We start from the raw sequence: 22,420 nt of genomic DNA, 5'->3' as shown, positions 1-22,420 counted from the left end.
GGTTGCTTGAAGACCCTGCCAGTCGGCCTGAGTGGAATGCCAGACCCGTCGGCGCTGAGGTGGTTTTCTAATAACGGCCAGGGTGAGGAAGAATAGGAAGAAGAAGAAGAAGAAGAGGAGGAAGAAGAAGAGCATTACGACAAATAGGAAGAGGAAGAAGAATAAGCCCAATATCAATTGTACTGGGAGGGGGGAAGACCTGATCGCTGGATTTTACTGTGACCCTCATCTGATTGTATCTTTTCTCGAATCTTTCACCCAAATTAATTTATTTATTAACATTCAATAACACACCTGTCAATTCCCAAGGTATTTAGCGTCATGTTTGCACAATCTCGAAGGAAATTACGATCACACGCAAGGATTGCAAAACGTTTACAAAGTTCGTGATTGTATTGAAATAATGAATGATTTTTTTTTGTTTGGAGAATCTCCATCGTATCTGAAAATTAACAAGAACAGCTTGCAAATGAGGATGACAACGATGACGACGACAATGACGACAACGGTAATGACGATGATGATGACAACGGCGACAAGAAGAACAGCCAAGAGCACATTTTAGATGCGAGGGATTTCTGGGTCGCTTTCGTTGGAGATCGATGGGCTATCTCCTTGTCGTGGGTTTATGTTCGAGAAGAACTGACCAACAACAACAACAACAACAACAACGACTTGCTCTGCTCCAATGACCGCCCGCTTTCGTCCCCGCCTCGTCTTGGCCTTAACTCCATCCCATCCTGACCTTAACTCCGCCCCATCCTGGCCGAAACTCCACCCTATCCTGGCCGAAACTCCGCCCCATCCTGGCCTTAACTCCGCCCCATCCTGGCCTTAACTCCGCCCCCATCCTGGCCGAAACTCCGCCTCGTCCTGGCCTTAACTCCGCCCCATCCTGGCCTTAACTCCGCCCCATCCTGGCCCTAACTCCGCCCCCATCCTGGCCGAAACTCCGCCCCATCCTGGCCTTAACTCCGCCTCGTCCTGGCCTTAACTCCGCCCCACCCTGGCCTCAACTCCGCCCCATCCACATTGTTCTTGCCTTTTGACGATTTGTTTTCGCGAGTAACCTTGGTTACAAGGTAATACAAGTGGTAAAGGACGAGGGATACACCCAAATGTTTATTCGTCATCGGATTTTCCTCCTCTAAACTGAGCTGGGTTTGCACAAACTGTTTGATCGAAAGTCGACTCCAGGAACGGTAAACCTCGGGTGTGTTCACCGTTCAGTGACCAAGTTTCTTGGACAGCGCTCGCCAAGTCGCTTAAGCACTGAAAGCAAGCACTCCATTCGAAACCGTTGATAAGGAACGGCTGGCTTGGCAAGCGCTAGCTTTCTGCTTGGTAACCGAACACCTGGTGATCCGATAAGGAGTTTACAAGTCCGCACGCGGATCCGGATAACATCCCAGAGGATGACCACTCGACCGAAAGGCAAAAACAATGTCTGGGAGGTCTTTAAAGTCGATTATTTAATTCCATCTCTACGGCTGTTTACGCCTCGAATTAGAATATTTTAGTGAATCGTCAATGCTGGGATGAGAATGCGTGGGAGGTTGAAAAGATCGTATATTTATTACATACGCAAATGTGGCGGAATTAACCCCTCGATACCTTCCCTGCGTTACCTTTCCACACTCCCTTCTGAACCTTTTTCTCAACTTGGAGTCCCATTCGTTGCGTACGTAATAAGGAGACGGTCCTCGTACAGTGTCAGCCAAAGCGACTCGTTCGCTCTGTCTATGTCTCCTATGTCTCTCTCGTGTTTTTTTATCCTGCGGACCACATGGTCGATACGCTTTTTTGAGTGTATAGGCAACCCCTTTACATGGACCCCGAGCCCCACCCGCGGTCTCTCCACCCCTCCAACTCCCGACGCAGGAAGCATCTTCTCTCGCTGACGACAGTAGCTGCTGTCCGACTTCCTCGTGCAGCAACCGGTCCGTCGAGACCTGCGCGCCTCCTTTGGGGTCAACACCCGTCTCACAGGGTGGGTAGTTGCCCGTGACTGCATGTGACCTTATCCTTGGGGCCCTAGACCCTGTCGCTCGTGCCGGTGAAACCCCTCACCTGTTGCTTCTTCACGGCGACACAGCGCGGATGGTGACATCGCTACAGTTGTTTGGGTTCAGCAACCGAAGGAAGGATATTCCACTGTAAGTAGCGCTGCGAGGCAGGGTGCTGCATCGTGGATCACCCCCGTGTTTAGATGGCAATGTGTGGCAGGTCTCTCACCTCCCCGGTGTGGGTGGAAGGTCTCTAACCTCCCCGGTGTCGGTGGAAGGTCTCTAACCTCCCCGGTGTGGGTGGCAGGTCTCTAACCTCCCCGGTGTGGGTGGAAGGTCTCGAACTTCCCCGGTGTGGGTGGAAGGTCTCTAACCTCCCCGGTGTGGGTGGAAGGTCTCTAACCTCCCCGGTGTGCTCATAAAACACCCTCGGTGTGATTCACATTCCATTAGATTCGTGTTTTCCGACAGGTGCCATTACTATATTAACCAAAGAAACACTGATTACTGGTTCGGGGTGAATGTTGATCTGTGGGTTTGGGTTGTGTTTGGTGTTGTGGGATTCCAATGTCGTCTCGACATCTGCTGGATTTTTACATCAATTTAATTGGCTGCTCTTAGATCACCCTTATTCTGGACATTTCCATCTGTCTGTCTGTCCGCGAAACTTTGGTCAAGCCGAGGGGCTAAACCACTCAACCGATTCCAATGAAATTTGGTAGGTAGGACCAATATTTCTGGGAATCGTGTGCTTTCGAATATGGGACCCCGGGCCCAAGCAACGGCATAGCAACGGTCCTTTAAAGTGGTCAAAAAATAGAAAAAATTCAAAAAAATCAATCGAAAAATCGAAGCTTAGAGTTCTGTGCGCAATCTATCTCGCTCCCTTCATACCAATTTGCAGCCCTAACAAAAAATATTTGTAGGAGGAGATAGGTTTTGGGCGAGTACATGTCCAACATTTCAGAAATGGTTAATTGCGAATATCTCTAAGAGAAAGAGTCTGATTTTGATGAAACTTTGGTGAAATGTGTACAATGTGGCTAGCATGTACACAAAAATGAATGGTTGCTATGCATACCTCCGTTGCTTAGCAACAGCTAAAATACTTTATCGTACATCATACACTTATTGTAGACTGTACAAAAAAATCAATACCCCCGAAACTGGACCTCCGAGGGACCTGTTTTTTTTTTGTGCCCAAGGAGAATGTCTTACAGCATCATATAAAAAAAATAAATCTTTAGCGAATAGATAAATGGAATTACCAGGGCTGCCATTTGTTAGAGTCTCTTTGGAAACATGTCTGAAATTTCACAAGGCGGGTTTCTGGGCGCAAACTAAGAGGGCTGTGATAATCATATTTATTGTGCTAAATTGATTGATAGCATGTACATGAATATCTGCTCGTCGCATCGGCCAGCTTTCCATCTAGAGTGAGCAGCCATGTCGCCTACTGGCTTGTTTGTTTGTTTGTCTGTTTGTTTGTTTGTTTGTTCGTCTGTCTGTCTGCACAGAACTTTTCGTGTTTTTCTCTGCAACCGCTTATCGGATTGAGACGAATTTTTCACCATTGGTGTGACTACTCATGTAGAACGAATTACTGATAATTATGACGTCATAGGTCACGTGGTCATTTTGGAAAAACAGAAAAACTTTCAACCTCTGTATCTCAAACCGCACCGAGTAAAAAATTGAAACTTGGCATGCAGAAAGTACTCCTCATGGGGAATGACTGATATTTCATGACGTCATAGGTGCCTTCATCATGACGTCATAATTGCATATGTAGAACGCCACGTCCGATCAGTTTTAAAATTTTTGAAGGTCACCAAGGTATAACATGATTCACAAAATGTTGTTTATGATTTCCTCAGTCACATGATTCGACAGCCATATTTTTTTTTTTTTTTTTAACTTTCAAAAATCTTCTCTGAAATGGCTGAACAGATCGAGACGAAACTTTACACATATTACTGCCTATCCAGGAGGAACAAAAGGGTCACATATGACATAATAGGTCACATGGTTTGGCAGCCATATTGAATTTACCCTAAAACATATAAAAATACACCACTCAAAAAAAACTCCTGGCGAGAGTCTGCAATCTCTGATTGCTCTTTTTCTTGTTTAATGTACAAATGTGGTGAAATGTTGATCTTCCCACTCCTCCATCCATTCCCTGTCCCCCCCTTCATTTATTCTTCTCCAACCCTCACTTTCCTCTCCCCTCACCAGCCATTTCCTGAACTTTCTTTCCTCTTCCCTGTCATCCTCCACTTTCCACTTCCCTCTCACCCTCGCTTCCGTATACAACATGCGCATTTCGGTCAAAACCACTCCTTATGTACTTGTGTATCTGTCATAACTCCTCATCGAACCTGACTCCTCAGTTTGGTCATTTTGTGGTTTTCATGATGGTTTGTTATGGAACAAATTTTATTTTCATGTATGTGGGGAGAGAAAATGCACCAAAGCAGGGTTGAGGGACAAAATAGAGGGAGATGATAAATGAGGCCTAGGGGAGGACACCAAGGTTGAACAAGATGGACAGAGCCGCAAACTCGAGAGAAGCAAAAACTGAAAAGTTGGAAAATGGTGGGCTTGGGGAAGGTTAATGGGGTAGTAAATATCATGGTTGTGGATGGGGGATGATCTGAGATGGTGGTGAACAGCTTTCTTGAAGCCCTGGAGAGAAGAATGAGATTGAAGAGGCCCCTGTGTCTGCGATGTGAACATGATCACCGATCTGTCTACGATGTGAACATGATCACCGACTTGTCTGCGGTGGGAAAGCGATCACCGACCTGTCTGCAATGGGAAAGTGATAGGCCCATAGATTGAACTTCATCATAGGAGAATTCAATGTCTTGAAGGGCTTAGTTCCCATGGCGTTGAGTTGAGCAAGATGTGAGGCAGGTGCAGCAGCCCAAAGGGGAGAGCAGTACTCCATGAAGCTGCAGATTAAGGCCTTGTCAGTGGATAAGAGTTCAGGTGTGCTAAGGAAAGACCTTGCACGACAGAGTATAACCAGTTAATGTGGGCCAACTGCCATTTAATTGTGGAGAATGCCCAGAATCCAGAGACTGGCTTTTGGAGGCCAAATTTGAAATGTGGTTTGCCCAAGAAAGATCATGACTGATCGTGAGGCGCAGGAGTTTGAATGAACTTCCTCAAGAGGATTGTTAAGAAAGTTGATAGGAGGGTTTGTCAGACGGTCCTGAGAGAGGAGAGAGAGAGGAGAGAGAGGAGAGAGAGGAGAGAGAGGAGAGAGAGGGGAGAGAGGAGAGAGGAGAGAGATAGATTTGTCAGGATTGAACCACATATTCCAAGTGTTTGACCGGCTTGTGATTTTTTTTTTTTCAAGGTCTGAAGATGGGGAAGCAGATGTAGCCTGCCTGTCTGAAGGACGAGTGATGTTATGGCAGAGGGTGGAGTCATCAGCAAATAGATAAGAGAACCTTCCAGAAATTCGGAGAGATAATTATTGATCAAGATCAGGAATCGGACTGGGCCCAGAACACTGCCTTGGGGCACTTCAGCCTTGATGAGGAGAGGAGATGACAGATCTTGTTGAGAGCCACATTGGCGATGAGAGTAAAGGAAACCAGTAAGCCATGTGTGGAGTCGTCCTTGGATGACTGTGGACACACACTTGTTGCAAGCGTCGTGAAGTGAACTGAGATTGCCTTTGATCAGATTTGCCTTCCAGGAAGAGAAGAGCAGTTGTTTCAAGGCAACTACATCATCACAAACAAATATATTCTTGGTGGTTTTGGAGCCTGGAGGTGTAAGATAAAGGGTGTGTAAAGTAATAGAACTGTATGATGGAAGATAATAATCAATAGAATTCAATTTCTTACTCTCCATATACCATTGCACATGGATAATAAGAAATTGAGCTCTCGATGGAAAGTGCAACTTCCCCACCAGGACGGGGTTCAGGCCTATCAAACAGGAGACAATAGCCAGGGAGAGACACTAAGGAGTCAAGGATATCTTGTGAGAGGAAATATTCTTTTAAACAGATGATGTTCTGTTTGTCGGCAGTGGCCTGGATTGAGATATCTGTCACGTTGGAGCAGCTGCCTTGGATGTTTGAAGTTCCACACAGTTAGGGACAGGGGACTAGTGGAGGAGGCACTGTTGGCAGAGTGCAGAAATGTGGAAAAGAGGTAATGAAGCGATGAGGGTGGGTGTGGTGGAGAGGTAGTTGGAAGCTGGCATAGCAGGGGCAAAGATGTAAGGAAGCGGGGTGAGGAGGAAGAACGGAGAGGATAGGGTGAGGGGGAATATGTGATGAGTCAGGGTGAGGGAAAAGATGGGAGAAGGAAGGATGAGGGGGATGATGGGACGAGGCAGGGGGGAAGGAAGAGGTGGGGTGAGTTGCGATGGGGTGGGGCAAGTGGATGCAGAAAGGGAGGACATAAAGTGGAGGCATGCTGAAGAGGCGGACACAGAGTGGAATTGGGAGGACACGGGCTTGTTGGAGATGACATGGGGGATGGTATTGACATGGAGAGGTTTGACACCGTTAATGTACTTGAAGGGGAGTTTATGGTCATGTGTGAGAAACCTCTGCAAACTGGACTTAACATGATTCCCAATTTTGCTATACGGAGACAGACATCACAGGAGGGGTGACATGAATGCTTGTTGAATGAGGAAAGTACTGTAGTGCTGCAGCTATGCAGGGGGGGGGGGGGGTAGGAGGGACAGTCGATTGACAAAGCATTTGTGAATGAGCCAGGTTTGGAAAATCAACCTTGTAAAGGACAAAGAAGTGGAATAAATTGTGATGAGGAACACTTGGGGTGTTCCTGTCAGAGAAATAAGGAAAGTGAAGCATTTAAAATGTCAAGAATTTTAAAGTCAGAAACAATTCAGTCGGTCAAGATTGAACTTGGAGGTATTGAGAAAAGAAAGGGATAAAGAATGACCGAAGGAAGGAAAAACAGGCAGAATGAGTTTGTGAATTATTTATTTTTGCAGTGGAAAAAAATTATTGTTGTTTTTATTGAAGTGAGGAGGGGGAATGACGTAGAGTTGAGGAAGGTGAAAGGACAACACTTGGGAGAAACAAAGTGGAACGAGGCACGTGGTGTCAGAGCAGAGACAGAACTTGCACACCGACTAACTGAGGCCTGGACGAGTCGGCCAAACACTTGCAGGGACACAAATTTGACATTGCACCACAACAAAGTATGGTTAAACTCTGAAAATTGGATGAAAACATAAAGAGTAACTCGGACTAAAAGATAATAGAAAAACACAATGGATCTGATCGGGAAGCATGGTTGTGATGAACCGGAAGGAGAAAGTACATGACCCAACATCCAATGTGCTCAGACCAGGAATGATACCATTTCTAGCATGTCTCTCATAATGTTCTATTTCATGATGCTTGTGTCGTGTTCTGCGGGTCATCATGAGCTATTAGTTGCTGTATATTCTCAGGTGGATGGTTCATGAACTTTGAAGACCTGAATCAGAGCTGGCTATGAATGTTTCTGAATATAGTGAGCTGGGTGGGTGGCTTGGTTAATTTCATGATGACAAAGTCTTCGTTGAGCACTGTGGTAGAACTTTGTTTGGAGCTCTTCAGTTTTGTTTTTGAATTGCGCTCTCACTCTGCCAACAGAACACGAGTGAGTGCAGAAGCAGAAACGTACAATGCCTCGAGAAAGTGTGCACCCCTTTTCAAATTTTTCATCTTTTGTTGCCTTATAGCCGAGAATTAAATTGCATGAAATCAGACTTTTTTCCATCTATATTTACACATCGTAACCCACATTACATGAAAATTTTGAAAGGGGGCATTGACTTTCTGCAGGCGCTGTAAGTGGAAACCAGCCTGGCAAGTGCAGCACAAAGACAAAGTTATGTCCTTGTTTTGAAGGAGATAAATGAACGTACACACCAGGCATTATCTTTTGGGATGTCTCGTCTTGATGACATGTCTTTCCTTGTACACTTTACAACGTCGATCACAAATATTTTGGCTTGTCATTGTTATCTCACTGTGAATGTTAAAAATGCACTTGAATTATTTGAAAGGAAGAAAGCATTGCCTTTTGGGGCTTGTTTGTTTCTGCTAGGTTGCCATCAAATTGTACCGTATGCTTTTAGGGTCATATGTACGACTGCTATGTACTACTGCCAGGAATGTGTAATTTGTTCAGGGTGCTGGCGATAACTTGCATACACTTTGCAAAAGACACTGTGGGATCTTTATCGTCTCTAAACGGGCCATGCTAGCAGACGTGTCCTCCGGCTTAACGTCCATCCAAGAGATGACGTGCACATTGATGCATCAACTTGCACGTGAAACACCAAGTGGCTATTTATAGCTGAGTGGAGATTCAATCTCAGCCTAGACGGCTCAAAGGTGAGTGTACACACCTCTTGGCTTTCCTCTCAGCCCATGTGTGATCTGTGTTGATGAATGCGATTTTAAATGAATCATGAAAGTGAGATTCTAGAATGTTAATCTATCTATAATTCCAGGTGTGTGTGTGTGTGTGTGTGTGTGTGTGTGTGTGTGTGTGTGTGTGTGTGTGTGTGTGTGTGTGTGTGTGTGTGTGTGTGTGTGTGTGTGTGTGTGTGTGTGTGTGTGTGACCACTGTTTCTCGACAACCACTGGTCCGATCTAATTGAAACTTGCCAGCGATATTGCTGGGGACCTGAGGATGTGCCTTTTCAAGGTTTGATATTAATTGGACAAATGACATGACACGTTGCTGCAGCCATTTATTTGCCAACTAATGACATGACACGTTGCTGCGGCCATTTATTTACCAACCAATAACATGACACATGGCTGCGTAGGCCGGTGCGCGGCCGGCCGACGATGACGTCAAGGGCCGTGCCGGTTACATGGCAGCGAATGTCATGGCAAGCAAAGACAGGGAGGTAAACTTGATTTTAATTAGGATTTTAATTAACTCTGTGTGTGGAAGTGTGGTTGTCGTGAGAGCGAAGGAACAGCCTGTCTGGTTGTCGTTTCTGGCTCGCAGTTTGAAAGTTTTTTTTTTTTTTTTTTTGCACGTACGGGCACGTGAGAGCGAAGGAACGGCCTGTGTGGTTGTTGTTTCTGGCACGCAGTTTGAAAGTTTTTTTTGTTTGCACGTACGGGCACGCACCTATGGGCATGCACTAGTAATCATAATGAAGTGAATGAAACAGCTGGCATGAATGTAGTTTTATTTTGAAAAAAACTAATTGGGTCACCCGATGAAGATTGAGCTATTCAAGACATTTGTAAAACATCAAGAATATTGTTGTTGGCGAAGTAGCAAAAATTAACTTGGAGTGCAACACGGCGAGGATGGGCCAAACGGGTTCCTCATTTCTTTGTTTAAGTTTGTACAGGATAATGCGACCACTCGTTACACCCAGCGTCGTCCCGCGGAGACTGTGGATCCTGTTATTATTACAGTATATAATTCTCCATAAAATAATTGAAATGCAGAAAAAACATTTCTTGAAAGAGAAGTGTTTACAAAGAGTATGACACATAATAACTGACACCTTATATGTCTGGCTTGGTGTAATAAACAGATACAACCTGCTGGCTTGTGCACTGTCAAACTAGACAAACTGGTGTATGTCTGAGGTACATAAACCTAAATCATTCAAGTTGAAAATTGTGGGTTGTTCTTTCATCAGTAGAAAATGTCAGAAGTTATTTGTTGGTGAAAGATCAATTTTGCGTAATGCATTGGTCTTTCACCAACAAACTGGTATTTCTGATGACTATTTTATTATGAGTACCACTACAAGGACCTTCAATGCATTAGGAGGCTGTTCGGCCCATCACGTTGCACAATGGTTGCCAACCTATGGTTGTATGTCCATGCTCTATCCCTTGTAACTGCTGAGCTTCAAGGAAGGAAGTGACATGTACCATTTTAAAGTCTTCGGTATGACTTGGCCGGGATCGGGTTCAAACAGCCACCCTCGCAGACTCAGAGCAGACGCTCTAACAATTACACCAACGAGTCTGGTGAGGTACGAGTTTGAGGCTCCATCAATCATATTTTCAGAATAAGACAAACGGTGCAAATTATGAGATTAAAAAAAGATATCACACCTTTTGCTTTGCCGATGAATACTGTCGTGTCCAGCCCCGCTTAACATCGACAACTGGACGGATGGACCGAACTGACTTTTACTTCCTTGGACGGCGTTCAAATAATGGTGGATTCGCACGCGAGGGAATCACAAGAAGCGCATGAGAACATTAGCTCTGATTTAACATGGTTTGTTTCTGACCACAATAACTTGGGAAGAATGATCAAGACGGCGTGGGATGATAGCAGATTGAGGGGGTGGGGGGAAGGGGATATGGAATTACAAAAAATAAACGATTATTCACAATGAAACTAAAGAAATCTCAGGGGCCACACACCAGACTCAAGCACAGACGGGAAAGGGAACGAAAAACTGGGTGAGGCCTCATCTCCTGTGGAGGCGTCCACACAGATGGCATCAAAACAGTCACTCAAAATGAGTGTCCTCATTTTGCGAGCAGACGTGTCCTCCGGCTTAACGTCCATCCAAGGGATGACGTGCACATTGATGCCTCAACTTGCACGTGAAACACCAAGTGGCTATTTATAGTTGAGTGGAGATTCAATCTCAGGCTAGACGGCTCAAAGGTGAGTGTACACACCTCTCAGGTTTCCTTATTATAGGCACTTGGGCAGGAGACGAAACAGTTGAGCAGGCGATGAGGCAGGAACACGAGCAGGCGAGCAGGACGACGAATCAGGCGCATGAAGCACAAAAGCGTTTGTCTCCAGCGAGCGACCCAAGCTTCTCCCCCCCCTCCCCCAGGAATCGCCAAAACTCCCCCTGTCTCTCTTTCCTTTCACAATGCTGCCCTTCAAGCTCCAACCCTCTCTTTCCCAAGGCCTCACACGGTGCCTCACTCGGACGTTCACAGAAGGCTTCACGTTCAATTCTTTCATCTTAAACCGCAGCTATTTATTGAGAACGCATCACCCTTCGTATGATGTGCATTTAACAGGACAATTCTTAAGCTAACATTTCCCGACTTCATACATCAAAATTGGCAAAACTACCCGAAATACGGAGCATACTAACCGATACATTTCTAACTTTTAAACTAATATTTACCCCCCTCGATAAATGTAACAATACTTTTATACTCATTACTCAATATTATATGTTAAGGCTGTTGGGTTTGTCAATTATTCACAAAATGCAACGAATGAAGAATTTATACAAGTCTGACACCATCATTTTTGAAACAAATTTAAAAGAGCACACAGCTTTAGACAACATCTCTTCCATAACCCACAGATTTATTTGGACCCTATCCCAGGCCCTAGCACGACCTCCCTTTGAGAGAGAACGCTTGCCTGTGCTTTCCCATCCCCTCCACGGTTCGGTCAAATGGATCTTGTGCACACGAGGTACCCTAGCTGATGCTCTCTATGCCCATCCAGTGTAGGCTTGTGTTCTGTTGTGTTATCGTGCTTTCTGCGAACCTGAACTTGGACCACATAGTTGGTATTGTTGGCACATGTCTGTCTCTATGGTCTCTTGATGCCCCGGGTCCTAGTCACAGAACTGTCTCCAACCCATCAAGGATTTAGGCTGCATGCTATCCATTCTGAAACTTGCATAACCGGTCTTGGTTTACGATGTTTTATGGAGCCGGTAGGCCTTCACGCATGTAGCTAACAACCACAATCATGTGAATGAGGTTGGAATATAATGCTACATGGTCCCTCCCAGGCTTTCTCCAGGACTGAGGCCTTTCCGTCTGCTTTGGTTACAAAGTCATACTGAGTTCCCATGGCTGAAGATTTACCCCCGTTGACCAGGCATCATACCTAGGCTTCTTTTTATCGCCATCCATCTGAAGGTTTTTCCTGGCAAACCAGTGTACTGGTTACAACTGCCCCTCAAACATTTTTATGCAACTCTGTACGATTGAATAATCCCAGTCTGTGGCTATCCAAACAAAACATCCAGAGGTACTTGCACCCTCTGTCCTAGCATCACCAGGAAAGGGGAGAAGCAGTATCCTTGCACAAGCAATATAGATTGGTGTATGGTAATTGCGTAACAGCAGAGGTAAGCACTCGTAATCGTCCTGCCGGTAGTTGCTTACAAGGAGAGCCAATTGTTTTTAAAGGATGTGGTTGTATGCCTGGTGTTAGCTTAATGGTTAGGGTGGTGGGCTTGAGATCCGAGGATCCTGAGTTCAAATCCCCCTTGGCTGTTGAATTAATACCAGGTGGGGTTGACTCTGCCTGTCATCCTTCTGAAGTTGGTAAAATGAGTGCCAGCTTGCTGGTATACCTGTGTTGGAGTGGCGACCTGTCTAGGATTGTGCCCAATAGCCAAGGAGACTGCTTAGGCAGCACCGATGCTCTGCACAGAGTATGGTCCCAATGGATGGAAGGATGTGGTTGTAGTTCTCCACCTTCCTACCAGGCTGTGGGTAGAAAAGTATGGTAGCAGCCTTGAAAATTCTTAGGGCTTCAAGCAACCCCAGGATAACATCTGACTCATTTACAACCCTGGTCTGAACAGAGCTGCAGTGGTATCCTGAATCGTGAGATTACCTCCTCGTCAACTAGTTTATTTGTCACCACGGTTGACATCTCGGCCACTTTGGAAACACTTTTGGTCACTTGGTGAAAGTGTTTATTATTACCAAGCAGGTATTTTTGTTGCCCTGGATTTCCACACTCCGGTCATCCTCTTGGTTCACATGTCATTTGTTGTGTGATTGTCAGCCTTCCTAGGTTATTGGTACACATTCCCATGAACATTGGCAATGAGAGAACTCGAGTTGTAATGGAAACTATTAATGTTTATCTAAAATGAGTAAACGGGCACTAATTAGAGTCCGTGCACAGTATCATCGTCATCGTCGTCATCGTCGTCATCATGATGTTGGCTCTTTTTCATGTAAATGTCGGTGATCATGATGAACGAGTGTTTCCAATTCTCAGCTATCCTCTTGATTTTGTCATTATTCTAGATTCTTACTTCATTTCTGATGTCGTCCATCCACACAATTGGTCTTTGACATTCCTCATCCTTTTTCCCCCGTCTGTCCTGCTTTCCAAGATGCTTAAGGAAGTCTATCGACTCAAGCTTCGCACGATGTAATCTATCAAATTCTGCTTTCTTTTTGAACAATGTTGTTCATAAAGTATGTGCATGCCACTTTGCATCTTCTCCAGAATGCCTTTGTTGGTTTTCTTGCCCACCCTACTGATCTTTAGTATTCTGCGATGACGCCACTGTTCAATTTTATTATTTTTCGTATCGCTTCCTTTGATAAAGCCCAGCCACTGTTTACCTGTCTCCGAGTGAACCAATTTTGATGGAACTCTTCATCAATGAAATGGGGAGCTCATTTTCCAAATAAATTTGTATCATACTTTTTCTGGGTACAAATGCTTACAGTACTTCCTGTACAATGGTCTCGCAATGAGAGTACAAACCGTGTAAGGCCTTTGGGATATGTTTTCCTCTTCGTCGAGTTTGGTTCCTCTTGTCAGTTCCCTCTTGGAGCTTTTATGAAACTGTCATTGACATTTGGATGTTTCCTTATTATTGGCAACAGCTGGTGTTTTTACATCTGATAAAGGATTGTTGTGTATTTTCCGTTAATAGGATTGGTGTACGTTTGGCATTACCATCCGAGCACTCGCCTCCATGATGCTGAGACCTCAGGTTGAAATCCCACTCACTGCGTCAATTTGTCCATTTAGTGGGGCAACTTAGCTAAATATAGCATAACAATTGTTTATTTTGTGAGGAAAGCACCAAATTTGGCACACGAGTAGCCTATCATATTATGAACAGATTTGGATATTGGGCCATCTCAAAATTTTGATGGCAGTGGAAAATGGCTGCCACAGCCATCAGCGGCTGAATTTGAGATGGCCCAATATCTAAATCTGTTCATAATATGATAGGCTACTCGTGTGCCAAATTTGGTGCTTTCCTCACAAAATGCACAATTGCTATGCTAAGTTGCCCCACTAATTGTTTCCTTGTGATGTCTTTGTAATTCACGTAAAAGTGCACTTCATGTCTCCTAATGTCCTTGTCTTTGATGTGATATATGTGCAAGGTCCTCCACCAGCATTGGATCTCTTGAAATAAAATAAATCTGCTTCAGTTCTTCATTGGAATTTTTTTTAACATCTTTGACACTTTCTTACACTTTGAGGTGTTCTCTGCAGGTGGTGGAAGTACGAGCGTACCATTAGTCGAAGAATTTGCCTTGTAATTTAATCCAGTTTCTTCCCGACCTGCCCCGTTCCCACCTTTCAGTTATGACTGAGAGAGGAAGCATGTACAGTGAGTGTGGTTTCTCACTTCACAAAAGCCATTGTGTCACATGAAAAACGTGAACAATTAATTCAAATCTGTGGTCGCATTCTCCCACAACCCCCTAAATGGGGCTTGGTGTGTTTGACACCCGCAGTTAGTGTCATCAGAAGCGTTTTTTTTACACTGAACACTGCACCTCTCCCAGATAAGAGTGGAAGCCTTCATATTTCCTTCAAAGTAAAAAATAAGTTATATAACATACAATTTGGTGGTCAGGCCATGGAAGCAAACTGTAGTACTAGTGTGGCACATATGCCTCCACATGCAGCAATGACACTTGGATGCATATGTAGTCACCAAGAACACAAACTACAACAACAAAAAAAACAGCTTTCACTCCCAGAATCCACAGCACCAAAAGTATATGGTGGAGCAACCAACCAACCACCCCATCTTCCAATATGCACTACTCAACAGAAAAACACATTCAAAACCACACACACACACACACACACACACACACACACACACACACACACACACCCAACCAAATAGCCTCATAACATACAATGCTCAAAACAACAACCATACACATATCTCCATATCTCTTCCATACTCAGTCACTACCTCTTTTGGGGTTCTTCAACAGTATTGGCACCATCCTCCAAATCTGTTGCCACGTCAACATCCTCACCAGTACAACCTCCCACTGAGTCCAAGCACCTTGCTGTGCATGTCCGACTACCTTCACATATCTCCTCTCTTCCTCCTTTCATTTCACATCTCTCTCGACCATCTTCCTCCTTTCTTTCATGCACGCCTTTCCCCATAGATCATGCTTCATGCACCCCAAACCCTTCTTCCCATGCTGCACCATTCCAATCCTCTCCTGTTGCAACCGCTCCTCCATTTCATCCACCTCTGCTTTTTCATTCAACTTCTGACTTGCCTTCTTCTCTGGGAGAGCATCCTTCACCACTGGATCATTCGAATCCCACACCAACATAAACTCCCACACCCTCACCACCTTATATTCCTCAGTTATCGATGTAAAGGGAAACCGGAGTTTTCTACACTGACCATTAAAAGCGATATTCGTCAAATAGCATGGCACTCTCAACCACCTCCTCAACCACTCACCAAAACCTCCATCCTCTCTACATGCCCAATCAAAATATCATAACCCATCAATGGCCACAATATTTGAGGCATTACTCCAAACTTCAAGCACCCTTTCTTCAACTTTCACGGCAAACCGCATCCATAAATAGATACTACAAAATCTACTCTCCTGCCAGCAATTCTATGGGAGTAAAACTATGGTACCTGCCCACACTGTCATGTTAAACTTGTGGGTAAAGTGTGGGATGATCAGCATAGATGTTGCCATGATGAATGGTCTAATTGGAACGTGTGAAAAAATCCTGCTGGTGCTATGTTCCCTGTGCTTTAATTACGGTGGGAGCTTCTTCCTCTGAGATCACAATTCCTTTGCTCTGATCTCAAAATCTAATGATTTCATTGCTGCATGTCATTGATTGAAGAACCCAGTTGGTATTGCCTGTATTTGAATCTATAAAATTTGATGTTTGGTAATTTGCAACATGCACACAGTTTGATTTCATGGCCATTCTCGAGCTTGAGCTTGACTTCTGTGCTGTTAGCTTTCACACAAAACAAAAGAACCTTCTCAAACCTGCAAGGCCTACTGTTTTGAAAAGGAAACGCATGAGACAGCACTGAGTGGTAGAAAAATGACACCTTCAGGTCACCTGTCTTTGAACCTTGTTAACCCACATAATGTGGTTGAAAACTGTTTATCCTGAAGGAGCTGGCCCACATTTATTGCACAAAAGCAATAATAACAAATATATATGTATATATTGTTGCGGGCCAGGGATCGGGCGAGAAGACCACGAGGGGGGAAAGCCTATCTCGGCTCCCACCAGACTCCCCGGAATTGTAGGCCGTCGTACACGGATAATTCCGTGACGCAGCGGGTCGCTTAACCAACCATGGACGCCAATAACTCAACCGCGTGACCTAGGGTCCTCCCGTCTATGGGTTAACCGGGTTACCTTATTAATCACATGATTTAATTACCGGGGAACACGCCCTCGGTACGCCTTGTCCGAACCGGATCACTTTACCGGACCGCATCACTTTACCGGATCGGATGCAACCGAGCAACACTGCCAAGGACGTACGAGCCAAAAGGAACGGATCGTTGGGAATAAAGTCCCAGCTAAACTAAGATTTGGACCATGCTGGATCAATGAAGGAAAAGATCAAAAACGAGAAGGGAACTTTTCTAATAATAATTTATTTACAATGGGGCGAGGAAAAGTATGTGGTACAGGGAATAGGTTTATTGGAGCGTGTTGTGCAGGGAAAGCAATAAATGTGAGAGGTGCGGCAATAAACAAGCAACTTATGAAAGCGGACATGGAGCAGATTTAACCCGAAAATAATAATAAACAATAATAATGATAATAATAATGTTCTGCAGTCTTACTTATATAGACAGGCACCAGGACACACACATGCACACGCACAGACACAGAAAAGATGAAGAGGAGGTATTGCAGCAAGACAGGAGAGGAGTTGAGGCTATGGTCTCTCAGTACCTTTGTATAATTGATTGCCCGAACGTGCCACCAATACATTCGGGGGGGATGCTCCATGGTGTGGTACCCCCGTGACAGCTGGCGTGTCGTCTCTTGCTTCGGGCAGCTCGCGTTGAGACCGTGGGTGTGAAGGAGGGGCTTGAGTTGGGAGGGTGGAGTCAGAGCGAGTGGACGGAGTGGTAGGCGGGACCAGGTGGGTGGGTGGAGTCAGCGTCGTGTGGGCGGGGAAGAGGAGGCGGAGTCGAAGTCCAACTTGAGGGGGAGGCGAGGCAGGGCAGAGAGAGAGAGAGAGAGAGAGAGAGAGAGAGAGAGAGAGAGAGAGAGAGAGAGAGAGAGAGAGAGAGAGAGAGAGAGAGAGCGCGAAGGCTCCGCTCGGACCTTTATAGGCCCCGCGGCGCAGGGCGGGGGGGGCACCCCGAAGCGTTGTGTCGTCACCCAAATTGGGCGCTTTGTTTGGCCCTGACCCCCTGTGTGGCCCGACCACGATGGCCGGAAACCGCAACATTCCATTTCCGGCAAGATGACCCCATGCCGCAAAAATATCCCGCTCCGACCTCACGACATGACACGAATCGCCCACACCGAACTCCGCACCATGAATTGCTTTGCACGAACCCCCAGGCCATGCCCTGATGACCGGCTGAGAGTGGCGTCGGTCCTGCATGCCTGCTTGGGCGCCCCGACCAGCGCCGGTCAACGCGCCTGCTCCGTGTGCACCACGCGGCTCGAGCTATACAACATGCCTCTGCCTGATCACAGCTTCACTGGCCGTAGAGGCGAGAAGACGTTCGCCATCCGTGGGGAACATCCGCTGCCGCCAGCGAGGACCGAAGGTACGATGTAATGGCGAACCCATGCTTAGACAGTAAGATGTGTCCAATAAGGTGTGACGAGCTAAGCGCTGGTCTGCCTTTGAGCACATTCCGTACAGGGCGCTTCGAGCACATTCCCATGGCCCACGTGGTCAGTGCGCGCATTCACCGGATTTTCTGATCGTGTGCGCTGAACCAACACCGATATGTATCAGATATTTAGGGGAACGCTCGAATATAATAATTATATGGAGGTTTAGAATGAAAAGGATATAGATACAGTATGTGTCAGATGGAGAAATGGAGGGAAAAAATGAATGCCGATATAGCTCGTCCAGAAATGGGTTTAAAAGTACGTGCCGCCCGTATCATGCACAATGTGGCGTGGTTGTCATTTTACTATTATCGGCCTCGAGTGGGGGATCGCTTGAGGATGGGAGATCTGTGCTGTCGATGCTCATGTGGTGTTTGAGCATCCTTTCTCAGGTGCTGTTTCTTCCGTCTCCTCGGTACGTGTTCCATGCAGCGTGGGCGTCGTGTTGAGTGTGCTTTCTACGGAGAGGTGTCCAGCGTAATGCCTGCTTGGCCTTTGCTGAGGACCCATCTCACAGCGAAGGGCGCACGTGGCTCATATTTACCTCAGGAATAATCAGAAAAGAAGAGTAGGAATGAAGTTAGAAATGAAATGAAGAAGAAATGATGTAAGCAAACCGAGCTATGAGATCCTCACAACGCACGCCCCTATTGTCCCGCGAGACAAAAGGGAAGGGACTATCTACACGTATCTTAATTGAATAACTGTCTTGGGACCACTATATGTTGCATGCATGTGGTTCCGAGAACCACAACAATATATATATATATATATATATATATATATATATATATATATATATATATATATATATATATATATATATATATTTCAAGTGTTTGTGTTTTTTGTGTGTTTGTACGTTTTTCTTACACTGCCAAACCAAATCATCTCAAGGCTCCAAATTTTGGGTGTAGGTACTTCAGAATCTGTGCAAAGTTTTAAGCTACTACACGTTGGCCTTGAGGTCCATTTTGAGGCCACTAAAAACTGCTCCAAAGTGTATTTTGGGATGTGGGAACAGGCAGAGCTGCCGCCATCCCACAAAGCAAAAGATAACCACTATGAGGCCAATAACTCCCTCGTTTTTCAATGTCCAATATGTCCTGAAACTAATGCCAGAAAAAAACTCACCCAGCTGGGCAGCACCGGGTATCCTCCAGAAAAGAAAAAACTCATCCAGTCGGACAGTGCCGGGGATGCCTGGGCTTGGATTACGACTCCATTGCAGGAGCTGGGCTCGACCCAATGAGCATCGCTTGAAAAGAGGACAAACCAATGTGGGGACAGCCCTCCAGTGAGTTTGAACCACACAGGACAAGTATTCAAAGACCGAAGGCTTGTGAGTGTCTGGAGAAAGTGAATTCAAGGATGAACCTGTGAGGCTGAACCTGAAAGAATTTAGGGCTGGTGATGAGGTGCAGCGGAAAGCTGATGGGTGGGTAGTTTCCCTGGATGCGCAGACAAACACACTGACTTTCACTTTCTGTCTTTGGCTTTCCCTAATTCTAATTCCTTCATTTGGAACACATAAGAGGACTCAATTAAGCCATAGTGCTGTCTAGGGCTGAGTTACTAACTCGCATATCACGATCTCCTCCAAAACATTACAAGCATTCACCTGCATCTCTTCCAACACTGTACACCACATCCTCTATACTTCTCTTTGTCCACCCCCTCCCCCCACCCCCTTTTCCATATTGAGACCAATGAAATCCCACCGACTTGAGTCGGGTGAGCGAAGGGCCGAAAATACGCCCGTTTTTTTTCTCTGTCCGTTGGGTCGTCGATCTTGTCGAAAAAAAAAATCTCAAAAAAATTTTTTTTGAGATTTTTTTTTTTTTACCCTTCTTATCAGTATTTAAAATAGCGATTTCAGTTAATACAATGGCGATTTCGATAAAACTTGGTTGGTAGGTTCATACCATGACCTAGTTGTGTGCAAATGAGAACCGTTGCTCTGGACACCACCGTTGCCTATCAACGGGACTTTGAAATTTTTGAAAAATCATAAAAAATTCATTTTTTCAAAAATCAGGCCATGAGCGACTGTGGGCAGTACATTCAGCCATATTGTCAAAAAATTCCAGCCGAATCCTATGAAAACTGTCGGAGAAGATAGACTTTAAATGAACCCTGGTCGAAAACAATAAAAAAACGAAGTTCGTTATATCTCAGAGACTATGAGTCAGATATACATGAAACTGGTATGGTAAGTTCATAGTATGTCCTAGCTATGTGTGAGAAAGAACCGTTGCTATGGACCCCTCCGTTGCCTAGCAACGGCCGAAAAACCTCTAAATGTGAGGGTATTTTAAGGAAAAAACAATCTGCAGCATTAACCCTTGAAGCTAGAATCATTAATTTTCTTGTGCTTAATCCTCAGGTCATTCCCCATCGAACGGGCCCATCGCGTCACATTCTATTGGGTAGTCGACTACCTATGTCCACCTACCGGCTTGTCTCCTTTTTTACTTACTTATCTCCTTTTCCCTGGGATGATTGAGGTGCCTACTGTGTGTAGAATCGTGATAAGTTAACTAAGAGGGCTGATGTGCTTTGGGGTAGGATATTTTGTGTGTGACACTGCCTGCTTTTAAATGTGTCTGATATACCCCTATAAACCATTTTCCAAAGTACCCCATCGTCTCTTTCCATTGATTAGACCATAGTGTGTAAAGACTGGATGGAAGTTCTGTCCTGCTGTTTCATTATGGTGAGTCAGTCATCAACATTCCACTTACTGTATCTCTCAGCCGTTTTGATTGACTGTAGTGGGATGTTGAGAGTGCGGTACCCCATCTGGGGAGTTTGATTTGCTGGGAAGGTTAAGCGGAGTTCGATGCTGGACCCTGCCTGAATTAAATTTCTGTGGCTGTGGTTGCCTAGCAACCCTTCGTGCTGCGGAGTTATCTGTGGCCCAACGGCTTCAGGGTCGTTGGCCGGGAAGTGGGTCTGAGTACTCCCCTCACGACCCCCGAAACCCGAAACACTTGGTGTCTGGGAGTGAGATATTGGAACCCTCCTGAGTGTGTGTGTGTGTGTGTGTGTGTGTGTGTGTGTGTGTGTGTGTGTGTGTGTGTGTGTGTGTGTGTGCGCGTGCGCGTGTGCACATGTGTGTGTATATATATATATATATATATATATATGTATATGTATATATATATATATATATATATATATATATATATATATATATATATATATATATATATGTACATGTGTATATATGATATAAGATTGGGGTGGTTCAACAAAAAAGTAACGAGGTAGATCTACTTTGCCAATTTAAGTCATAAGGAAGAGCAGACCTGGTCGTAGGCGACTTTTCACCCGCTCTCCAGCGAGCTTCCTCAGGCAAATAGGTTCTTGCAGTAAACCCCTCCTGGTTAAACTTCCAAAATCCAGGCCAATTGCACACCTCAATTCTGTTGTTCCTTGCTTCTCCCATCTACTCATTATTGCATTTAGTAAAAAAAAATTTTACCATAAAAGTAAAAGTAAAAGTGTCAGTAAAAATTTTTTTTACCATAAAAGCATTTACACTCTCTTTACAATTTGTAGATGAGAAAAATGACAAAATATGGAAACAATTAGCTGAACAAATGCTTATCCACGATCCTCAGTAATTGAAGGAAAGGTTATTGATTGCAAAAGTTAGAGGGTGTCCTCATGGTGAGGAAACTGGACTAGGATCCAAAAGATTGTGGGTTCAAATCCAGCAGAGTGCAACAATATTAAGGATTTGGATTCTATGTTACACGTAATGAGTTTCAGGAGAACGATGATGTTGCTTTGATGTTATTTAAAATCCAGTTGGTTCAATGATAACGTTCAATAAGTAGATAATCCACCTGTTCCACCTGTTCTGGTATACATGTGGTGCCAGTGCACACTTTGGGGTTGACCCTTCAATGCCTCGAAAGGGCACTTTAGGGTGGGCACTAAAATGATACCCGTGAAAATACAATATCACTCATATTCCCCTGATATATAAGCGAATGAATGTTTGCTCCATTGAATAATACAGTGAGTTTTCCATTTCATAGCCCTTACAAGCAATGTGCCCTTACAGAATACATGTAATGCCCTCACCAATGCCCTTTCATAGTCCTTACAGAATACATGCATTGGTGCATCTCAAGATGAGAATGTGTTTGATGACGTTCACCAATGAATCAATCGTGTGTGTGTGTGTGTGTGTGTGTGTGTGTGTGTGTGTGTGTGTGTGTGTGTGTGTGTGTGTGTGTGTGTGTGTGTGTGTGTGTGTGTGTGTGTGTGTGTGTGTGTGTGTGTGTGTGTGTGTGTGTGTGTGTGATGGACAATCCGGCTTTCATTGAGGAAACTGAAACCACTGCTCGGAGAGATTCTGATTAAGCATCCAGATCATCCCTTGTTGCTTTTTCTCGTGATGTCCTTCCACCAGTGGAAACACCTTCTTGCTACAGCACACACATTCCTGCTGGATAATGCCCGGCCACCAGAAAAATAGTAAATTTGGAGATTCTTCAATCGTGACGATGTCTGGATTTTACTCTGGTTGAAAGGCCT

The 22,420-nt window shown here is 44.9% G+C and overlaps 1 protein-coding gene across 3 annotated transcripts in view; it reads left to right on the top strand.

The window, feature by feature from the left end:
• Positions 1-1,769: 1,769 nt before the first annotated feature.
• The window catches only part of LOC147020320 (serine/threonine-protein kinase Sgk3-like), a 90,573-nt gene continuing 69,922 nt past the window's right edge, over positions 1,770-22,420 (top strand). The window contains exon 1 of one of the 3 annotated variants that reach the window (XM_085895620.1): positions 1,770-2,156. The gene's annotated coding sequence lies outside the window, so the exon portion shown is untranslated. The remainder of the gene's footprint in view (positions 2,157-22,420) is intronic. The other 2 variants (XM_085895618.1, XM_085895617.1) reach the window with 2 other exon arrangements.

The sequence above is a fragment of the Eptatretus burgeri genome, chromosome 9 (genome assembly GCF_056783735.1).
Source record: "Eptatretus burgeri isolate ZD-2024b chromosome 9, Ebu_testis_v1, whole genome shotgun sequence".
Lineage (NCBI taxonomy): Eukaryota > Metazoa > Chordata > Myxini > Myxiniformes > Myxinidae > Eptatretus > Eptatretus burgeri.
Note: the sequence above shows the minus strand (reverse complement) of the source record. Positions and strands in the feature narration are given on the sequence as shown.